A 21,034-nucleotide genomic window follows, 5' to 3' on the forward strand; every position below is an offset into this window, starting at 1 on the left:
ATGCTCAGACTCCAGAAAGTGGTGGGTTCATGAATATTGATTTGCAGTACCTTCTCAACCTGGCTGAGTGCAGCTGACATTTTTGAAACTCGCAATCCATGAGCAAAACATCAGTGAGAGTGAAAGAACCTTGCATTTTTCTTCTGAGGATCTGGACAGAAAAGGCTGAGCAAAGACCAAGCAGTCCGGGCGAGTGCGCATGCGTTTGTCTGCGTACCAGAGACAGCGTGAGGTTACAAATAGAACGGATTTCAGCGCCGAATTACCTGGAATTTATCTTCCAAGTCTTTAAAAATACCAGGGCTGTGAAGTGTGGGAAAGATGTAAGTACTTTAGGCGATCCTATCACTTGTGTTTGTTCTCGTTCTGCAGCTCAGGAGAAGCGAAAACTGTTAAATGTCAATAAGCTCAGATCACAGCAATCCCTTGAGGAATGGTGCTAAAGACAGGGTCAATCCTGCAACACTAGAGCATATCTATTCTATGTAAAAAAATGAGTATGAAAATGTATTTAGATATAAAACCATTTTCAACATTAGGAACTAATTAGCACTTGACTGTAAAAAACGATTTAGAAAAAGTTATTGTGAGCCCTTGTGATGTTTGCACTCCATGTGATGTCTGACGACATTCAGTGTTGGGAGTGGATGGGGTCCAAGTCTCGGGGCTGTCATCTGATGCATAAGTCAAAAAAACGGCAAGTAAATGAAGTAGTTAAAAAGTTAACTTGGGACGTCAGGACAAAGATAGAATGTGTTTGCCTAATTTCCCGACCATTTCTCTTATTCCTATTTTAGTACATTTTGTGTGACAGCTTTTACAATATGTTTCGAATTTCTAAAAGCAAATGGAGCATGTTGAACATGAGTCTCGAAATGTAATACATGATACGATTATTTTGTGCCCAACCTTACGTACCCTTTGATTATTGGCCATGAAATTGTTAAGTGAGAAAGATGGCATTTCAACAGTTCCCAGTAGTACAGGTTCTGTAAAGTGATCAATAGTACATGAAACCAATACCAAAGCCAGGCTTCGTATGGCTACAAACATTACTGTCCTTGCAATGTCCTGCAATCTGTACAACAATTTTTGCATATTTAGATGCCTGCCTCCACTGTGATGGATTGAATTAGGTAATTGGTGCTGATAATCTATGGTTGGCAAATGATCAGACACAAAATCAGCCACATATTAGATTTCCGAAAGAAAAATAGAGAAATTGGTTGTTTGAGTATGCACTGCACTAAAGCATTCAAATAATTGAGTAAATTAATTTATACATAGGATAACCAGTTAACTTAGATTGTGCTTGATTTCGGGAGTGTTTTTCTGTGGGAGCTCTAATGTTGATATTTTACTAATTTACACCAATATTATCACCTTAACTATATTCTCTAGAGTTTAGAAGAATGAGAGGTGATCTAATTGAGACATAAAAGATTCTGAAAGGGCTTGATAGGGTAGAAGCTGAGAGATTGTTTCCACTGGTCGGGGAATCTAGAATGTGGGAACACAGTCTCAGGATAAGGGGCCAATCATTGAGGACTGAGATGAGGAGAAATTACTTCACTCAAAGGGTTGTGAATCTTTGGAATTCTCTATCCCAGTTGGGTTGTGGATACTCCATAATTGAATACATTTAAGACTGGGATAGACAGATTTTTGGTCTCGCCGGGGATCAAGGGATATGGGGAGCAGGCAGGAAAGTGGAATTGAAGCCCAAAATCAGCCATCATCATATTGAATGAAGGAGCAGGCTCGATGGGCCATATGGTCTGCTTCTGCTCCTAGTTGTTGTGTTCTTGTTCAACTAGCTTCAGGATAAAAATCCATATAGTTAGTATGCGATGGAAGTGTACAATGTGAAATTAAAGTGAAATTATTTTGAAATTGGACCAACCTATTCAATGAAGGCAAATTGCTAATCAATTTAGGTGATGAATATGACGATGCAATTTATACCCAGATTGCATATGCAAAGATTATTTTCAGCAGCAGTGATCATTTTTCAAACCCCATTTATACTTGGATCTGTTCCATTCAATCCATTTAATTCATGGAAACTGAAAGCATAGCATCTCATTTTCATTAAAACTTGCTATGAGCCTCAGCTAAGTTTACAAGCTAGTTACAAATTAGGAAGGCCATTCAGAGAGATCTTAACATGCCCCCATGACATGGCAGACAACAGTGTACATTTTTTGAACCTGTGTTGGTGGGTGCCTATAATTCAAAAAAATTACTGGAAGCAGAGCAACATAAAGAGAAACTGTGAAAGACAAACTAGAATAGTGAAATAGAATAGCATAGATTGATCAGCTGAGGATTCCTATGGGGAATTCCATCAACATCTTGGGGGGGTTACCATTGACCAGAAACTTAACTGGAGCAGCCATATAAATACTGTGACTACAAAAGCAGGTCAGAGGCTGGGAATTCTGTGGCGAGTGACTCACCTTCTGACTCCCCAATGCCTGTCCACCATCTACAAGGCACATGTCAGGACTGTGATGGAATACTCCCCACTTGCCTGGATGGGTGCAGCTCCAAAAACGCTCCAGAAACTCAACAGCATCCAGGACTAAGCTGCCCTCTTGATTGGCACCCCATCCACCACCTTAAACATTCACTCACTCCACGACTGGCGTACAGTAGCAGCAGTGTGCACCATCTACAAGATGCAGCAATTCGTCAAAGGTCCTTTGAAGCATCTTCCAAAGAAGCGACCTCTACCACCTAGAAGGACAAGGGGAGCAGATGCATGGGAACACCACCACCTGCAAGTTCCCCTCCGAGGCAAACACCATCCTGACTTGGAACTATATTGCCATTGCTTCAGTGTCGCTGGACCAAAAACTTGGAACTCCCTTCAAAACAGCACTGTGGGTGTACCTACACATGGCTCACTACCACCTTCTCAAGGGCAATTAGAGACGGGCAACAAATGCTGACATCCCATGAGCAAACAAAATAAGGAGAATGTTCCCCGTTTTCTTGAAAATGTTGTTCGCGATTATTCATGCCCCCTCCTGAGTTTAATTGATTGATTAAGATGGAGGGAATTTGTAACCGTCTATTGAAAATGTACTGAAATGACCGTCAGTGGTAGGGAAGCTGCTGGAGAAGATACTGAGGGATAGGATCTATTCCCATCTGGAAGAAAATGGGCTTATCAGTGATAGGCAACATGGTTTTGTGCAGGGAAGGTCATGTCTTACCAACTTAATAGAATTCTTTGAGGAAGTGACAAAGTTGATTGATGAGGGAAGGGCTGTAGATGTCATATACATGGACTTCAGTAAGGCGTTTGATAAGGTTCCCCATGGTAGGCTGATGGAGAAAGTGAAGGCGCATGGGGTCCAAGGTGTACTAGCTAGATGGATAAAGAACTGGCTGGGCAACAGGAGACAGAGAGTAGCAGTGGAAGGGAGTTTCTCAAAATGGAGACGTGTGACCATTGGTGTTCCACAGGGATCCGTGCTGGGACCACTGTTGTTTGTGATATACATAAATGGAGGAAAGTATAGGTGGTCTGATTAGCAAGTTTGCAGACGACACTAAGATTGCTGGAGTAGCAGATACTGAAGGGGACTGTCAGAGAATACAGCAGAATATAGATAGACTGGAGAGTTGGGCAGAGAAATGGCAGATGGAGTTCAATCAGGGCAAATGCGAGGTGATGCATTTTGGAAGATCCAATTCAAGAGTGAACTATACAGTAAATGGAAAAGTCCTGGGGAAAATTGATGTACAGAGAGATTTGGGTGTTCAGGTCCATTGTTCCCTGAAGGTGGCAACGCAGGTCAATAGAGTGGTCAAGAAGGCATACGGCATGCTTTCCTTCATCGGACGGGGTATTGAGTACAAGAGTTGGCAGGTCATGTTACAGTTGTATAGAACTTTGGTTCGGCCACATTTGGAATACTGCGTGCAGTTCTGGTCGCCACATTACCAAAAGGATGTGGATGCTTTGGAGAGGGTGCAGAGGAGATTCACCAGGATGTTGCCTGGTATGGAGGGCGCTAGCTATGAAGAGAGGTTGAGTAGATTAGGATTATTTTCATTAGAAAGACGGAGCCTGATTGAGGTGTACAAAATCATGAGAGGTATAGACAGAGTGGATAGCAAGAAGCTTTTTCCCAGAGTGGGGGATTCAATTACAAGGGGACACGAGTTCAAAGTGAAAGGGGAAAAGTTTAGGGGGGATATGCGTGGAAATTTCTTGACGCAGAGGGTGGTGGGTGCATGGAACGCTTTGCCAGCGGAGGTGGTAGATGCGGGCACGATAGTGTCTTTTAAGATGTATCTAGACAGATACATGAATGGGCAGGAAGTAAAGAGATACAGACCCTTAGAAAATAGGCGACAGGTTTAGACAGAGGATTTGGATCGGCGGAGGCTTGGAGGGCCGAAGGGCCTGTTCCTGTGCTGTAATTTTCTTTGTTCTTTGTTCTTTGTTATTCATTTCATTCTTGCTTGGATGTTCTTAAAGCTGTTTGAGCGGTCATGCCTGAGTCCTATAAAACATTGCTGTATGTTATTTATCTACTTGCACAAACTCAGAGTCAAGCATCTTTTATCCTAGACTTATGTTATACATATATAAAGAGCAAGAGGGAAAGGGTTGGCCCGCTCAAGGACCGTGAAGGGAATCTATGGGCGGAGAAATAGCAGATGGAGTTTAATCCGGACAAATGTGAGGTAATGCATTTTGGAAGATCTAATGCATAGAACATTACAGCACAGTACAGGCCCTTCGGCCCTCGATGTTGCGCCGACCTGTGAAACCATCTGACCTACACTATTCCATTTTCATCCATATGTCTATCCAATGACCACTTAAATGCCCTTAAAGTTGGCGAGTCTACTACTGTTGCAGGCAGGGCGTTCCCCGCCCCTACTACTCTCTGAGTAAAGAAACTACCTCTGACATCTGTCCTATATCTATCACCCTTCAACTTAAAGCTATGTCCCCTCGTGTTTGCCATCACCATCCGAGGAAAAAGACTCACTATCCACCCTATCTAACCCTCTGATTATCTTATATGTCTCTGTTAAGTCACCTCTCCTCCTCCTCTCTAACGAAAATAACCTCAAGTCCCTCAGCCTTTCCTCGTAAGACCTTCCCTCCATACCAGGCAACATCCTAGTCAGTCTCCTCTGCACCCTTTCCAAAGCTTCCACATCCTTCCTATAATGCGGTGACCACACTGGGAAGTATACAGTAAATGGCAGAACCCTGAGGAGTATTGACAGGCAGAGAGATCTGGGTGTACAGGTCCACAGGTCACTGAAAGTGGCAACGCAGGTGGATAAGGTAGTCAAGAAGGCATACGGCATGCTTGACTTCATCGGTCGGGGCATAAAGTATAAAAATTGGCAAGTCATGCTGCAGCTGTACAGAACTTTAGTTCGGCCACACTTAGAATATTGCGTGCAATTCTGGTCGCCACACTACCAGAAGGTTGGAAAAACTCGGATTGTTTTCACTGGAATGACGGAGGTGGAGGGGCGACATGATAGAGGTTTACAAAGTTATGAGCGGCATGGACAGAGTGGATAGTCAGAAGCTTTTTCCCAGGGTGGAAGAGTCAGTTACTGGGGGACATAGGTTTAAGGTGAGAGGGGCAAGTTTAGAGGGGATGTGCGAGGCAAGTTCTTTACACAGAGGGTGGTGAGTGCCTGGAACTTGCTGCCGGGGGAGGTGGTGGAAGCAGGTACGATAATGGCGTTTAAGAGGCATCTTGACAAATATATGAATAGGATGGGAATAGAGGGATACTGTCCCCGGAAATGCAGAAGGTTTTAGTTTAGGCAGGCATCAAGATCGGCGCAGGCTTGGAGGGCCGAATGGCCTGTTCCTGTGCTGTATTGTTCTTTGTTCTATGTTACATTACAGTAAAGCACCAGCACACATGTTGGTTTCTTTTGTAAGGGTAATTTTAGACTAAGAAACATGCTTTGACTTTGCTATTATGATAAAGCTAGTTTGATGAGGTGGTCAGATAAGATTGTTTATCAAGTGACCTTGTAAGGACACCAGAATTATGTTGAAAGAGGGAAGCAGGTGGCCATCCATAGGAGCAACATAGGGAGATATGACTCACAGCTCCAGGGAATATCTGAGTTTTTTTTATTCATTCATGGGATGTGGGCATTGCTGGCTCGGACAGCATTTATTGCCTATCCCTAATTGCCCTTGAGAAGGTTAAAATATATAGTTAGCGTTGTATAATTATGAAGTGAACAGTGACTGCAATTTCAAGGGGAATGGTCCTGAGCAGCATTGCGATGCCATGGAGCAGGGGATTGTCCAAGGGGTTGAGAGAAAGGTAGTCTGAAGAATAGCAGAGTTGTAGTAATAGGGGATTCAATAGTCAGTCTTTTTTTGCAGTTGAGTGGGAGTCCTGACTGTTGTGTTCCCTCCCTGGTGTGAGGGTGAAGGACATCTTGGACCTAGAGGAAATATTTAGGTGGAGGGAAAGCATCCAAAAGTTGATCCATGTTGTAACCAATGTTCCCTCTAATTTCCCTTCACTGTGCGCAGCTCGTTTTTGCACTGCACTGTCTCTTTAAGATTGCCTCGTGGCCATGTATGCACGCATCTTAAAGGGAATGCTGCTTGTCTGCAGCCTGTATGTCCCCTGCGTGGCACATTCCCGATTGCTGCACTGCCACACACCATGCAACTTGGAGGGAACGTTGGTTGTAACCAATGACATAGGTAGAAGTACATTTGAGCTCTTGTAAAGCGAGTTGAAAAAGTTAGCTTGAAACAAAACCTCGAGAATGGTAATTTTTGGATTGCTTCTTGTGTCACTTGCTGGATAGGTTAAGGACATGAAGATTAACAGTTTCAGGGTTGGTGGAGAAGGAAAGTTCCCATTTTTAACGTATTGGGGCGATTTCTGGAATAATTTCAAATAATATGGCTGGGGGTGGAGGGGGGGAGCTGCGGTGAGGAAAATCTACATTTGAGACTAGAGAGGATTAATAATGTTATTCTAATAGAAATAGGATGCTTAGCTCAAATAAATCGAGAACATACTAACAAAGGATAAAGGGAAAGAAACGGACTGAAGTAGCAAGATAGAAAAATATAGTTGTGGAAGGGGCAAGGGATATATATAAATTTAAAGGGGAAACCAGGGAATTGAATACAAAAGTAGGGAGGTTATGCTTCAGTTATATCAGACATTGGTGAGACCACATCTACAGTACTGTGTACAGTGTTGGTCTCCTTATTTAAGGAAGAATGTAAATGCATTGGAAACAGTTCAGAGAAGGTTTACTATACTAATACCTGGAATGGGCAGGTTGTCTTATGAGGAAAGGTTGGACAGGCTAGGCTTGTATCCACTGGAGTTTAGAATAGTAAGAGGTGACTTGATTCAAACATATAAGATCTGAGGGGTCTTGACAGGGTGGATGTGGAAAGGATGTTTCTTCTTATAGGAGAATCTGGAACTAGGGGGTCACTGTTTAAAAATAAGGGGTCACCCATGTAAGACAGAGATGAGGAGAAATTTTTTCTCTCAGAAGGTCGTGAGTCTTTGGAACTCTTTTCCTCAAAAGGAAGCAGAGTTTTTGAATATTTTTAAGGCAGAGGTAGATAGATTCTTGATAAGATAGGGGGGTGAAAGGGGGTAGGTAGGAATGTGGAGTTGAGGTTACAATCACATCAGCCGTGATCTTATTGAATGGCGGAGCAGGCTCAAGGGGCCAAGTAGCCTAGTCCTGCTGCTAATTCGTATGTATGTTCATATGTATGTCAAGTTTTTTAAAAATGGGATTCAAATTGATTGGTGTGTAAATGAATGCACAAAACATTCAAAACAAAAGTGAACAGTTGAAAGAATTAATAACTATGGATTAAGAGGAGATTTGATAAAGGTCTTCAAAATAATGAGGGGTCTGGACAGAGTAGATAGGGAGAAACTGTTCCCGTTGGCTAAAGGATCGAGAACCAGAGGACACGGATTTAAGGTGATTGATAAAAGAAGCAACAGCAACATGAGGAAAAACTTTTTGCGCAGCAAGTGGTTAGGACCTGGAATGCACTGTCAGAGAATGTGTTGGAGGGAGATTCAATTGTGGCTTTCAAAAGGGAATTGGATAATTATCTGAGGAGAAAAAAAATTACAGGGCTACGGGGTAAAGGTGGGGGAGTGGAACTAGGTGAGTTGCTGTTGTGGAGAGCTGGCACGGATATGTTGGGCTGAATGGCCGCCTCCTGTGCTACAACTACTCTGTGATTCTTTGCAAGAATATGATGTAACAGCTGTAGAGGAGACATAGCTCCAGTTTGTATAGGATTGGGAATTTAATAAATAACATTTTCAGGAGAGAGAAGGAGGGGAAAAATGGGTGGGAAGGTGTCAACGTTAGTGAAGGATTTTATCACAATGTAACTCTGTCCTGGGAGATTGCATTGACAGAATCCAAATGTTAAGAAGTAGGAAAGAAAATTGCATAATATTTCTTGATACCCGTAACACAAGTAGAGGTGAAGATCTGCAGACAGTTCAGGAAAATAGATAAGAAAGAACTAGCCAATAATATTCAGTGATTTAACTCTCCAAAGTTAGAGTGAAACAACGGTAATATGATCAAAGTGGATAATGTTTTTTAGGATGTATCCAGGATTGTATCCTGCTTAGTTCAGAATATTTTTAGTCCAATAGAAAAAATTTCGATCTGGGAAATGAAGTAGAGCAAAAACTGATGTGAGAGAAAGAGAACAATTGGGAAATAATGAACCCAACGTGCAGGAAAAAGTTAGAGTAAAAGCCCAGATTTTGGGATCAGCAGCAAAGGAATGGCACATTTCACCTCGCTGACAGCTGCCTACAAAGTTTTCGTGGGCTTTTGAGTTGAGACGTGCACTAATCCAGTGTCTGATCCAGTGCGGCACCCTCTACAGGGCATCTGTGGCCAAGAAATAGCGAGGCTCTGAAACCAGTCAAAACTAAGAATCCTCACTGATTCACGTAGGCTGCGACATTCAGCTCAGTAGTGACACTGGTGCCAGTGCTCTGAAGCCCCGTACTCAAAAAATATCGTCCGGATCACTTCTGGTCACTTCTGGTACGACCTGCGTGGCCGTCCTGACTGACGAGCACTAGTGCGTGCCGGAAGCATGCAAAGTGGGTGGATCATGATATCAATCAGTCTCTTAACGGTGATTTGGTGTGCCATTTGTCATTTTGGACTGTGCAGATCCAGCTAATACCCTCTCTTAATCAATCCTAGCTGAACATGCGTTCAGCTGCATGAGGGACCCCCTCCCTCCACCCATTAAAGCTATTTAAAGGGCGAACCATGCAATCTTCAGGTGAGGTGCTTTTGACTTACTTTGCTGCAGAATTAGTGGAAGTGCTGTGTTCTGTGTTATGGGAGGAGTTTTGCAAACCTTTTGGATTTTCAAGGTAGTGGTGCTGGATCTTGACAAGGAGGTCAGAGGAATAGGTTGGCCTGTCAGGAGAAAGCCTGCTTCAGTAATGGGGACTATAGTTGCAGTCCCTCTTGGACCGAAACATGATTTGGAAGTGGAGCACAGGCGGCAAAGTGGGGAAGCAGTGCACAGAGGGAGAAGGAGGAGGGCTCTCAATAGAAGGCCCTACCACCAAGGGTCTTCAGGGAATACTTCTCCTACCTCCACCTCAGCCAGGCACAGTGCACGAGGTGTCTGTGTTTTGTCAAGGAGGTGGTCACTGAAATGAGGCACCGCTACAACTCGACCTGCAGCCTCATAGCAGGACAAGAACTGTAGTGGCTGTCAACGTCACAAGCACTCGAAATATCTACACCAGCAGATCCTTCCAGGCGGGAGCAGGCGTCATTGGCAGTTCACTGTCCGTCACTCCATCAGGGAGGTAACAGAGGCCCTGTCCAGAAGGGGAGGAGACTTCATTGACTTCTCACTGACTAGAGAGAAGCAGAAGGAGCGAGCACATGGATTTGGATTTCCCACTGGTGCAGGGCTCAATCGCCTTCATACATGTGACCGTGCGGGTCTCACATGTTAATGGGGAGATGTACCACAACCGCAAGGGCTACCACTGTATTAATATCCAGTTGATTCATGGCCACGTCCAGAAGAACCTCTTGGTGAATGCCCGCTATCCTGGCAGCATCCACAATGTATTAATTCTGTAACAGTCAGTAGTACCTGCCATCTTTGGGCCACCACAAAAGAACTAGAGGCTGGCTGCTGGGTGACAAGGGATATCCTCTCTGCACCGGGCTCATGACTCCCCTCTGCTACCCGAACACACATGGTCAGAGCATCTGTAATGAGAGCCAGGCAGCATCTAGGAACATTGTGGAGCAAACCATCGTGCTGAAGCAATGGTTCTGCTGCCTGGACTGCTTGGGGCAGCCCTTCAGTACTCACTGGAGTGTCTCTCAAATTTGTGGTGGTCTGCTGGGTGCTTCATAACCTTGCAATCATGAGGGTACAGCCCTTGCCACTAGGCCTTTGGAAGCCACCTCAAGAGGAGGAGGAGGAAGGGAGGAGGCATCTGAGACTTCTTTGCTCCGGACGAACTGTCCGTGAGCGAGTACTCAGACTCCGGTTCCCCTGAGATATCATCCACACATAAGAACTAGGACTGGAGTAGGCAATTCAACCCCTCGAGTCTGCTCCTCCATTCAATACGATCATGGCTGATCTCATCTCGGCCCCAACTCCACTTTCCTGCCCGTTCTCCATAACCCTTCAACCCTTTACTAATTAAAAATCTGTCTATCTCCTCCTTAAATTTACTCAATGTCCCGGCATCCACCGCACTCTGGGCTAGTGAATTCCACAGACTCACAACCCTTTGAGAAAAGCAATTTCTCTTCATCTCTGTTTTAAATCTGCTACCCCTTATCCTAAAACTCTGACCTCTCGTTCTAGATTGCCCCACAAGAGGAAACATCCTCTCTACGTCTACTTTGTCAATCCCCTTAATCATCTTATATATCTCAATTAGAGTTCCGAAGAAGGGTCACTGACCCGAAACGTTAACTCTGCTTCTCTTTCCACAGATGCTGCCAGACCTGCTGAGTGATTCCAGCATTTCTTGTTTTTGTTTCATACCTCAATTAGATCTTCTCTCATTCTTCTAAACTCCAGAGAGTAAAGGCCTAAACTGCTCAATCTCTCTTCATAAGACAAACCCCTCATCTCTGGAAACAATCTAGTGAACGTCCTCTGAACTGCCTCCAATGCAACTACATCCCTCCTCAAGTAAGGAGACCAAAACTGTATTCAATACTCCAGGTGTGGTCTCACTAATGCCTTGTACAGTTGCAGCAACACTTCCCTACTTTTATACTCTATTCTTTTAGCAATAAATGCCAAAATTCCATTTGCCTTCCTTATTACCTGCCACACCTGCATACTAGTTTTCTGCGATTCATGTTCGAGGACACCCAGATTCCTCTGCGCCGAAGCACTCTGAAGTTTCTCTCCATTTAGATAATTTGCCTTTCTATTCTTCCAACCAAAATGGATAATCTCACGCTTATCCATGTTAAACTCCATCTGCCAAATTTTGATCCATTCACCTAACCTATCCATATCCATTTGTAAATTTCTTATTTCTTTATTGCAGCTTATTATCCCACCTATTTTAGTGTAATCTGCAAATTTGGCTATAGTACCGTCTATCCGTGCATCCAAGTTATTAATATAGATTGTAAATAGTTGGGGCCTGAGGGCTGAACCCTGTGGCACCCCACTAGTTACATCTTGCCAGAAAAGGACCCATTTATCCCGACTCTCTGTTTTCTGTTGGTTAGCCAATCCTCTATCCAAGCTAATAAATTGCCCCTAACCCCATGTGATCTTAACTTGTGTATTAACCTTTTATGCGGCACCTTATCAAATGCCTTCTGGAAGTCCAGATATACTACATCTACAGGATCCCCATTATCCACTTTACTTGTTACATCTTCAAAGAACTCTAGCAAATTAGTCAAACACGATTTACCCTTCATAAAACCATGCTGACTCTGATGGATTGTGTTTTGACTTTCTAAATGTCCTGTTATTACTTCCTTAATAATGGATTCTAACAATTTCCCAATGACAGATTTGTTAAACTAGCTGGTCTATAGTTTCCTACTTTCTGCCTCCCTCCCTTTTTGCATATTAGCATTTTTCCAATCCACTGGAACCTTCCCCGCATCCAGGGAATTTTGGAATATTATAACCAATGGATTCACTATCTCCGCTGCCACTTCCTTTAAGACCCTAGGATGTAGGCCATCAGGCCCTGGGGACTTGGCTGCCTTCAATCTCAATCGTTTGCTCAGTACTTTTTCCCTAGTGATGATGATTGTTCTAAGTTCTATAACCTTTCTATAACCTCTGCATTACCAGTTACTATTGGGATGGTACTAGTGTCCTCCACCATGAAAACTGATGCAAAATACTGATTTAGTGTCTCCACCATTTCTGTGTTCCCCACTACTAACTCCCCAGTCACATCCTCCAAGGGAACAACATTCACTTTAGCTACTCTCTTCCCTTTTATATACTTATAGAAGCTTTTGCTATCCGTTTTTGCATTTTGCGCTAGTTTTCTTTCATAATTTACCTTTGCTCTTTTTATTACGTTTTTGGTAACCCTTTGTTGATCTTTAAAAGTTTCCCAATCTTCCAGCCTGCCACTGGCCTTTGCAATCTGGTATGCCTTAGTTTTTGTCTTTATGTTATCCTTAACTTCCTTGCTTAGCCATGGATGTTTTTTCCCCCTCTTACAATCTTTCTTCCTCTCTGAAATATATTTTAGTTGGGAGGAATTGAATATCTCCTTAAACATCTGCCACTGCTCATCAACTGTCCTACCTTTTAGTCTTCCTGCCCAGTCCACTAGGGCCAGATCTGTCCTCATGCCAATGTAATTACCTTTGTTTAACTCCAGAAGGAGTTAACTCCGGAAGGAGGTGCTCCTGTTTTCTACTTTATTCGCCCTCCAGTATTTGGTTCTTCCTTTGGTGCAGTGGAAGGAGCTGGTTGGTGAGTAACTGATAAGCCATTTGACTTGTAATAGTCTATAAAGTTAAGGTATGGCAGAGCAGCTTGGCTGAGTAGAATGTACAGCCTGTGACATGTGGGAAATCATGTATGCACCACGTGTCCTAGAAAAACACATCTGCAGAAAGTGCCACTCTATTAGCCTTTGATTACTTTTTGTACCTCACAGTTGCTTCACAATTCCCCACCTTTCAATCCATCTGCTACGTGCTATTTGGTCCTCCTGACCAAAATCCTGAAATAAGATCCACCAACAAAAAACTATTCTGTGACAACTTTATGCAACACTTCCAATAATACATACAAAACTGAACTATTGACCCTGGTGCAATCCTTGCACCTGTCTTGGGGGTGTCTTTGCCTGTCTTAGTGCTCCTATGCAGTGTTATCCTCGTAATTGCAGCATGGCTGGTGGAAGGCTGCTGACTTTCACTGGGGGAGACTGAGATGGCCTTGCAGGACAACCTCAAGCATCTCTGTGCCTTGAGAGCCCAGCTTTGGACTGCACGAACTCAGCATGGGTGTCAGTAGTCTGGCTGAATGGCTGAGAGACAACAGTACTGACGGAGTGACAGTGGTGGGAATATGAATGCTGCAACCTGAGAGAGGACAGTAGTTTTGTGCTCTGCCTAGCTACTAGCACCCTTCCAGGGTGGCACCTCAGCAATCCTAGTAATCTATTGGAGGACAGTTTGCTGGACTGCTGTGAGAGCTGTATGGCCTGTTGAGCACTGGTATCTGCAGTCATCTTGGCAGCAATCTGAGCTTGCACGGCAATAGGCATGGCTATTGTGACCTCAGTCTGAGCTTCCACTGCAGCACTGGGATGTTGGGTGGCTTCAGCCTGTGCTGCAATGATAGCTGAAACATCAGCCACCAGATGCTGCATCACAGATGGGTCCGCAAGTGCTGTCACGTCCATGGTGGAAAGGATGAGCTTCAAGCTGAGCCAAAGCTCTGAGCCAAGTTGGAGCCGGATTCTCCCATGCTCCTTGACAGTGACAAGAGGCTCTGGCAGGCCTGCCAATGCACTGGGCATCTTGGTGTGCATGCCCATCAGCGTTCTGTACGCCTCCTCATTGAGGTCCTCATCTGAGTCCTCTGCAACAGTTCTCATTCGCAACCTTGCCCTTCAGTGAGCGGTCACACAGACTATTCACCAGCCTGGCTGCATACCGCTCATGCCCGGTGACTCACCAAGTGTTGATCCCGACTCTGCTGCTACCTTTTAAAGATTGCACAGTGCCAGTATCTGAGCTGGTGGCTGCAATTGTCAGATCAATTGACAGTGCTTCTTCATCGGAGCTCTGATGTAGCTCTTGCCCTTTGTGATGAGGTTCCACTGGCTGTTCAGGTGGCAGTACTTGGGTATCTGAAAGCAGAAATGCAGAAGGGGTGGGTTGAGGTGAGGGGATGGTGTGGGGTGGGTCACACCATCTGCAACTTTCACTTCATTACAGGGCGAGATGGAATTTGAGAAGGAGCATAAGGCAGGAACAGACAGTCATCCTGAATTTTCTTGGCGACACCAAATGCAACAGCTTCAGAGACAACCCCATGGTACAGAACAACGTCTCCTCCAGAGAGCTCAGCCGATGCAGAAATGCCTGTGCCTCATTGGTTCTCTGCTGCTCCCTGTGATTATGGATCACCTTTTCATGCAAGAGGGAGGGTAGAGTGTCAGTGAGTGTGTTGCAATGTGTTTGGGTGATGTACTTGACGTAGCTGAATAGCTGGAGGTATGTGAAAGCAACAAGAGGTGGATGTGAGACTGGCATCATTGGTCAGTGTTTGAGGGTGGAGTATCTGAATATTAGGTATGAGTCCTGATTGCTTGCTGATGAGTGTGTGATGGGGATGTGGTGCATTGAGCAGCCCAAGTGCTGGTAGTATGGTGGGTAGGAGATATCATGTGATGATGCATTCACTGACCTTGACCTGTTTGAGGTCATTAAACCTCTTGCAGTACTGCACCCAGGTACTCGGGGTCAGACTCCGGGAATTGATTCCTGGCAACCTGCTCCCATTCCCTTCGGAGGGTATGCCTTGAGGGCCTCCTGGCCCCTTGTGGCAACATGGTGTCACTCCTCCTTTCCACCTCGATCACTAATGCCTCCAGTGCTGCATCAGGACCCTCTCTCTTTGCTCCATTTTTTCTTTTCAGCCAAGCCTTCCATAGACAGTTACAGCAGCTCCTGTTGCATGTGTGCAGCTCCCTTTAAGAGGCTGCCTTTAAGAGGTCCAGGCTAGCTGTGTGATATGCTAGCCATGCAAACTGCTGGGCCCCCAGTTAAATGTGCAGTCAGCCACTTAGCAGCCCATTCCAGATGTTTTGTGCAGTGCAATTATGTAGATGAGCAGGCAGCACTAAGTACAGTGAAGGTTCACAAGATTGGTCCCTGGGATGAGAGGGTTACCCTATGATGAGAGGCTGAGTAAATTGGGCCTATATTCTCTGGAGTTTAGAAGAATGAGAGGTGTTCTCGTTGAAACTTACATGATTCTGCAAGGGGCTTGGCAGGGTAGACACTGAGAGGTTGTTCCACTGGTTGGAGAATCTAAATCACAGGGAAACAGTCTCAGGGTAAGGGGACGATCATTTAGGACTGAGATGAGGAATTTCTTCACTCAAAGGGTTGTGAATCTTTAGAATTCTCTATCCCAGAAGGTTATGGATGCTCCATCGTTGACTATATTTAAGGCTGGGATAGACAGATTTCTGGTCTCTCAAGGAATCAAGGGACATGGGGGGCAGACGGGAAAGTGGAGTTGAAGCCCAGGATCAGCCATGATCATATTGAATGGCAGAGCAGGCTCGATGGGCATTTGATCTACTCCTCCTATTTCTTTTCTTATATTCAATGTGACTGGTGCAGGGTAATTGTGCATCGTGATCCCTGCACCTGAAAATGGGCCTTATTGCAGTTTTCCCCTGTAAATTGTAAACCATTGTATAAATTAGAGGTAGTTACGTACAGAAAGCAAAGAAGAAATTGGGCAAGACTGATGGGATGAAGCTAGAGAGAGAAAAAAGTAAAAGCTTATTAGAATTTTAAAAAAAAATTTCCAACACATTAATTTCTGAAGGAATGAAAGTCCACGCTTATAAAATTAAATTTTCAGTCACTTATCACACCCTTAAAAATTCACTTACTCCTGAATGCACCAGCCCTAATTTTTCTGATATCTTTACTGGGGAAATTGTGGGCAAGTACTGCAATTTCACTCCACAGCATTGGTTACAGTGCCAAGGCTATCGGTAAGGACTGTTGCAGCGCTCCCTGAGAAGGAGCAGTGTATTTCTGATGCAACTTCCAGAATTCTGCATTTAACTGCAAATGTGTGGATGCCAAAAGTTGCTGTCCGAGTTACTGGAAATAATAGTGATAGCTAATAGTCTCACTGTTATTATTAATGAAAAATCTGGGCCTTTGGGTGATGATCAGACTAGGGAAGTATTGGAAATGAGGTCAGTACTGGGCCCACTTTTGTTCTTAGTGTGTATATATAGATGGATTGGATTTAAGAGAACAGAACAAAATCATGAAATTTGCTGATGACACCAAAGTAGAGGACTGTAAAAAGTTCAGGAAGACATGGACAGGTTAGTGGAATGAACAGACAAGTGACAGATGCAACTTAATGTGGCTAAGTGTGAGGTAACATATTTTTGGAGAAAAGAATGAGGAATTGGAGTATAAACCTAATGGAAAGTCCAAGATTGAATACAGACAATAAAAACAGAAAATGCTGTAAATACTCAGCAGGTCTGGCAGATTCTGTGGAGAGAGAAACAGAGTTAATGGGCGGGATTTTCATTCTGGGATCAGGACTTTGATGTCGCTTTCATTTTCGGGTCCCAACCGTGCACTTAGTTGACAACGTTGACGTTGACTTATCTTAAGGAGCGGAGAGCAGTTGGATCTGTGTGGAAACACAGAGAACTGGGAGCGGATAAATTCAGCGCGAGGCCTTCACTTACCCTTCAGGAGCGGAGAGCAGTCTGACCTCTTCAAGCGCGCCCGAGTTTTGAAAAAAAAAAGCCAACAGTGACATCACAGGAAAACTGCAAGGTGATTGGTTGGTGAGTAACTGCTGTTAGGGAATAACTCTAAATAGCTGGGTAAGTAACTAAAGTAAAGAGAAAGATCTACAGTTTTTTTTAATATATTAGGTAGTGGGTTTTTTTGGGGAATCAAGGTCCCTCGTGTAAATAATCTAATTGTTGGGTAATTTAAGGGGATAACTTAAGGGTAAGTCATGGCAGGGCAGCTCGGCAACGTGGAGTGCTCCTCCTGTTCAATGTGGGAAGTCAGGGACACTTCCAGTGTCCAGAGCGAACATGTGTGCAGGAAGTGTTTCCAACTGCAGCTACTCGAAATCCGTGTTTTGGTTCTGGAGCGGCGGCTGGAGACGCTGTGGAGCATCCACGAGTCTGAGATCATCGTGGATAGCACCACAGGTAAAGACTGCTCAGACAGAAAGGGAATGGGTGACCGCCAGGCAGAGTAGAAGAACTAGGCAGAGTAGAAGAACTAGGCAGGTAGTGCAGGAGTCCCCTGGGTCCATCTCCCTTTCTAACAGATTTTCCACTTTGGATACTGTTGGGGGAGATAGCTTCTCAGGGGAATTGGTATCAACAAGATAGGTAGAAAGAGGGATGAGGTCCTGCACAAGAATTTAGGGAGCTAGGTAGCAGATTAAAAAGCGGGACCTCAAAGGTTGTAATCTCTGAATTACTCCCGGTGCCACATGCTAGTGAGTATAGGAATAGGAGGATAGAGCAGATGAATACATGGCTGAGGAGATGGTGCAGGACGGAGGGCTTTACTTTCCTGGATCACTGGGACTGTTTCTGGCAAAGGTGGGACCTGTACAAGTTGAATGGATTGCACCTGAACCGGAATGGGACCAACCTCCTTGCTGGGAGGTTTGCTAGTGCTGTTGCGGGGGGTTTAAACTAATTTGGCAGGGAGATGGGATACAGAGTGGTGGTACAGTAGGGGGCGATGCACAGTCAAATATAGAAGAGAAACAGAGTCAATCTGGAAGGTAGAGAAAATATAGACCTGTTAAGGCACAAGTGAAAAATGCAAGGCTGGATTGCATCTATTTTAACGCAAGGAGTTTTACCAGTAAGGCAGATGAATTGAGGGCATTGATTAGCACATGGGATTATGGTATTATTGCTATCACAGAGACATGGTTGAGGGAGGGGCAGGACTGGCAGCTCAATGTTCCAGGGTATCAAATCTTCAGGCATGATAGGGGAGGGGATAAAAGAGGAGGTGGTATTTCACTGTTGATCAAAGAGTCAATTACTGCAATAAGGAATTATGATATCTTCAAAGGTTCCTCAAATGAGGCCATATGGGTAGAACTTAAAAACAAAAAGGAGGCATTCACTTGGCTGGGAGTGTACTACAGGCTTCCAAACAGTCAGGGAGAGATAGAGGAGCAGATATGTAGGCAAATCTCAGAGAGGTGTAAAAATAATAGGGTAATAATAGTAGGGGATTTCAACTTCCCCAATATCAACTGGGATAGTCTCAGTGCAAAAGGCTTAAAGGGGGCGGAATTCTTAAAATGCATACAGGAGAGCTTTTTGAACCAGTATGTAGAAAGTCCTACAAGTGAAGGGGCAGTACTGGACCTAATCCTAGGGAATGAAGGTGGACAAGTGGTAGAAGTGTCACTGGGGGAGCATTTCAGGGACAGTGAACATAACTCTGTAAGATTTAAGGTAGTTGTGGAAAAGGCCAAAGACAGACCGGAAATAAAGGTTCTGAATTGGAGCAAGGCCGATTTCAGTATGATAAAACAGGATCTGGCCAAAGTGGACTAGGAGCAGCTACTTGTAGGAAGGTCTACATCAGACCAGTGGGAGTCATTCAAAGAGGAGATAGTGAGAGTTCAGAGCCAACATGTACCCGTTAAGGTGAAGGGTAGGACCAACAAGTTCAGGGAACCCTGGATGTCAAGAGATATAGAGGATTGCATCAGGGAAAAAAAGGAGGTTTATGGCAGATTCAGAGTGCTAAAAACAGTGGAGGCCCTAGAGGAGTATAGAAAGTGTAGGGGGGTACTTAAAAAAAAAGTAATTAGGAGAGCGAAGAGGGGACATGAAAAAACACTGGCGGGCAAGATAAAGGAAGATCCTAAGGCATTTTATAGGTATATTAAGGGCAAGAGGATAAGCAGGGAAAGAGAAGGGCCCGTTAGGGACCAAAGTGGCAATCTGTGTTTGGAGCCAGAAGATATAGGTGAGGTTTTAAATGATTACTTTTCATCTGTGTTTACTATGGAAAAGGATGATGTAGGTGTAGAGATCAGGGAGGGGGACTGTGATATACTTGAACATATTAGTATTGAAAGGGAGGAAGTATTAGCTGTTTTAGTGGGCTTAAAAGTGGATAAATTTCCAGGCCCAGATGAGATGTATCCCAGGCTGTTATGTGAGGCAAGGGAGGAGATTGCAGGGGCTCTGACACAAATTTTCAAATCTTCTCTGGCCACAGGAGAGGTACCAGTGGACTGGAGGACAGCGAATGTGGTGCCATTATTCAAGAAGGGTAGCAAGGATAGACCAGGTAATTACAGGCCAGTGAGTTTAACATCTGTGGTTGGGAAACTATTGGAAAAAATTCTGAGGGACAGGATTAATCTCCGCTTAGATAGTCAGCATGGCTTTGTCAAGGGGAGATCGTGTCTAACTAACGATTTAATTTTTCGAGGAGGGTAAAGCAGTTGATGTAGTCTACCTGGACTTCAGTAAGGCTTTTCATAAGGTCCTGCATGGGAGATTGGTTAAGAAGGTATGAGCCCTTGGAATCCAGGGCAATTTGGCAAATTGGATCCAAAATTGGCTTAGTGGCAGGAGGCAGAGGGTGATGGTCGAGCGTTGTTTCTGCGAGTGGAAGCCTATGACCAGTGGTGTACCACAGGGATCGGTGTTGGGACCCTTGCTGTTTGTAGTGTACATTAATGATTTAGACATGAATATAGAAGATATGATCAGTAAGTTCACAGATGACAAGAAAATTGGTGGTGTCGCAAATAGTGAGGAAGAATACAGGACGATATAGATGGGCTGGTAAGATGGGCGGAGCAGTGGCAAATGGAATTTAATCCTGAGAAGTGTGAGGTGATGCATTTTGGGAGGACTAACAAGGCAAGGGAATATACAATGGATGGTAGGACCCTAGGAAGTACAGAAGGTCAGCGGGACCTTGGTGTGCTTGTCCATAGATCACTGAAGGCAGAAGCACAGGTAGATAAGGTGGTTCGGAAGGCATATGGAATATTTGCCTTTATTAGCCAAGGCATAGAATATAAGAGCAGGGAGATTATGATGGAGCTGTATAAAACGCCAGTTAGGCCACAGCTGGAGTACTGTGTACAGTTCTGGTCACCACACTATAGGAAGGAAGTGATTGCACTGGAGAGGGTGCAGAGGAGATTCACCAGAATGTTGCCTGGGCTGGAGCATTTCAGCTATGAAGAGAGACTGAAAAGGCTAGGGTTGTTTTCCTTAGAGCAGAGAAGGCTGAGGGGGACATGATTGAGGTATACAAAATTATGAGGGGCATTGATAGATTAGATAGGAAGAAACTTTTTCCCTTAGCGGGGGGCGGGGGTCAATAACCAGGGGCATAGATTTAAGGTAAGGGGTAGGAGGTTTAGAGGGGATTTGAGAACAAATGTTTTCACTCAGAGGGTGGTTGGAATCTGGAACGCACTGCCTGAAGAGATGGTGGAGGCAGGAACCATCAAAACATTTAAGAAGTATTTAGATGAGCACTTGAAACGCCATACCATACAAGGCTACGGGCCAAGTGCTGGAAAATGGGATTAGAATAGGTAGGTGCTTGATGGCCAGCACAGACACGATGGGCTGAAGGGCCTGTTTCTGTGCTGTAGGACTCTATGACTCTATAATGTTCATGCATTGCAATTTTAATATGGCAAGTAGCTAAGTGGCCTCGAATAGCGTTCGCCTTC

At 44.4% G+C, this 21,034-nt stretch overlaps 1 protein-coding gene across 5 annotated transcripts in view; it reads left to right on the forward strand.

The window, feature by feature from the left end:
• The first annotated feature begins 223 nt into the window (after positions 1-223).
• The window catches only part of st3gal3a (ST3 beta-galactoside alpha-2,3-sialyltransferase 3a), a 788,939-nt gene continuing 768,128 nt past the window's right edge, over positions 224-21,034 (forward strand). For all 5 annotated transcript variants that reach the window (XR_010975488.1, XM_068036918.1, XM_068036928.1 and 2 more), the window contains exon 1: positions 224-323. The gene's annotated coding sequence lies outside the window, so the exon portion shown is untranslated. The remainder of the gene's footprint in view (positions 324-21,034) is intronic.

Source organism: Heterodontus francisci, chromosome 8 (genome assembly GCF_036365525.1).
Source record: "Heterodontus francisci isolate sHetFra1 chromosome 8, sHetFra1.hap1, whole genome shotgun sequence".
Lineage (NCBI taxonomy): Eukaryota > Metazoa > Chordata > Chondrichthyes > Heterodontiformes > Heterodontidae > Heterodontus > Heterodontus francisci.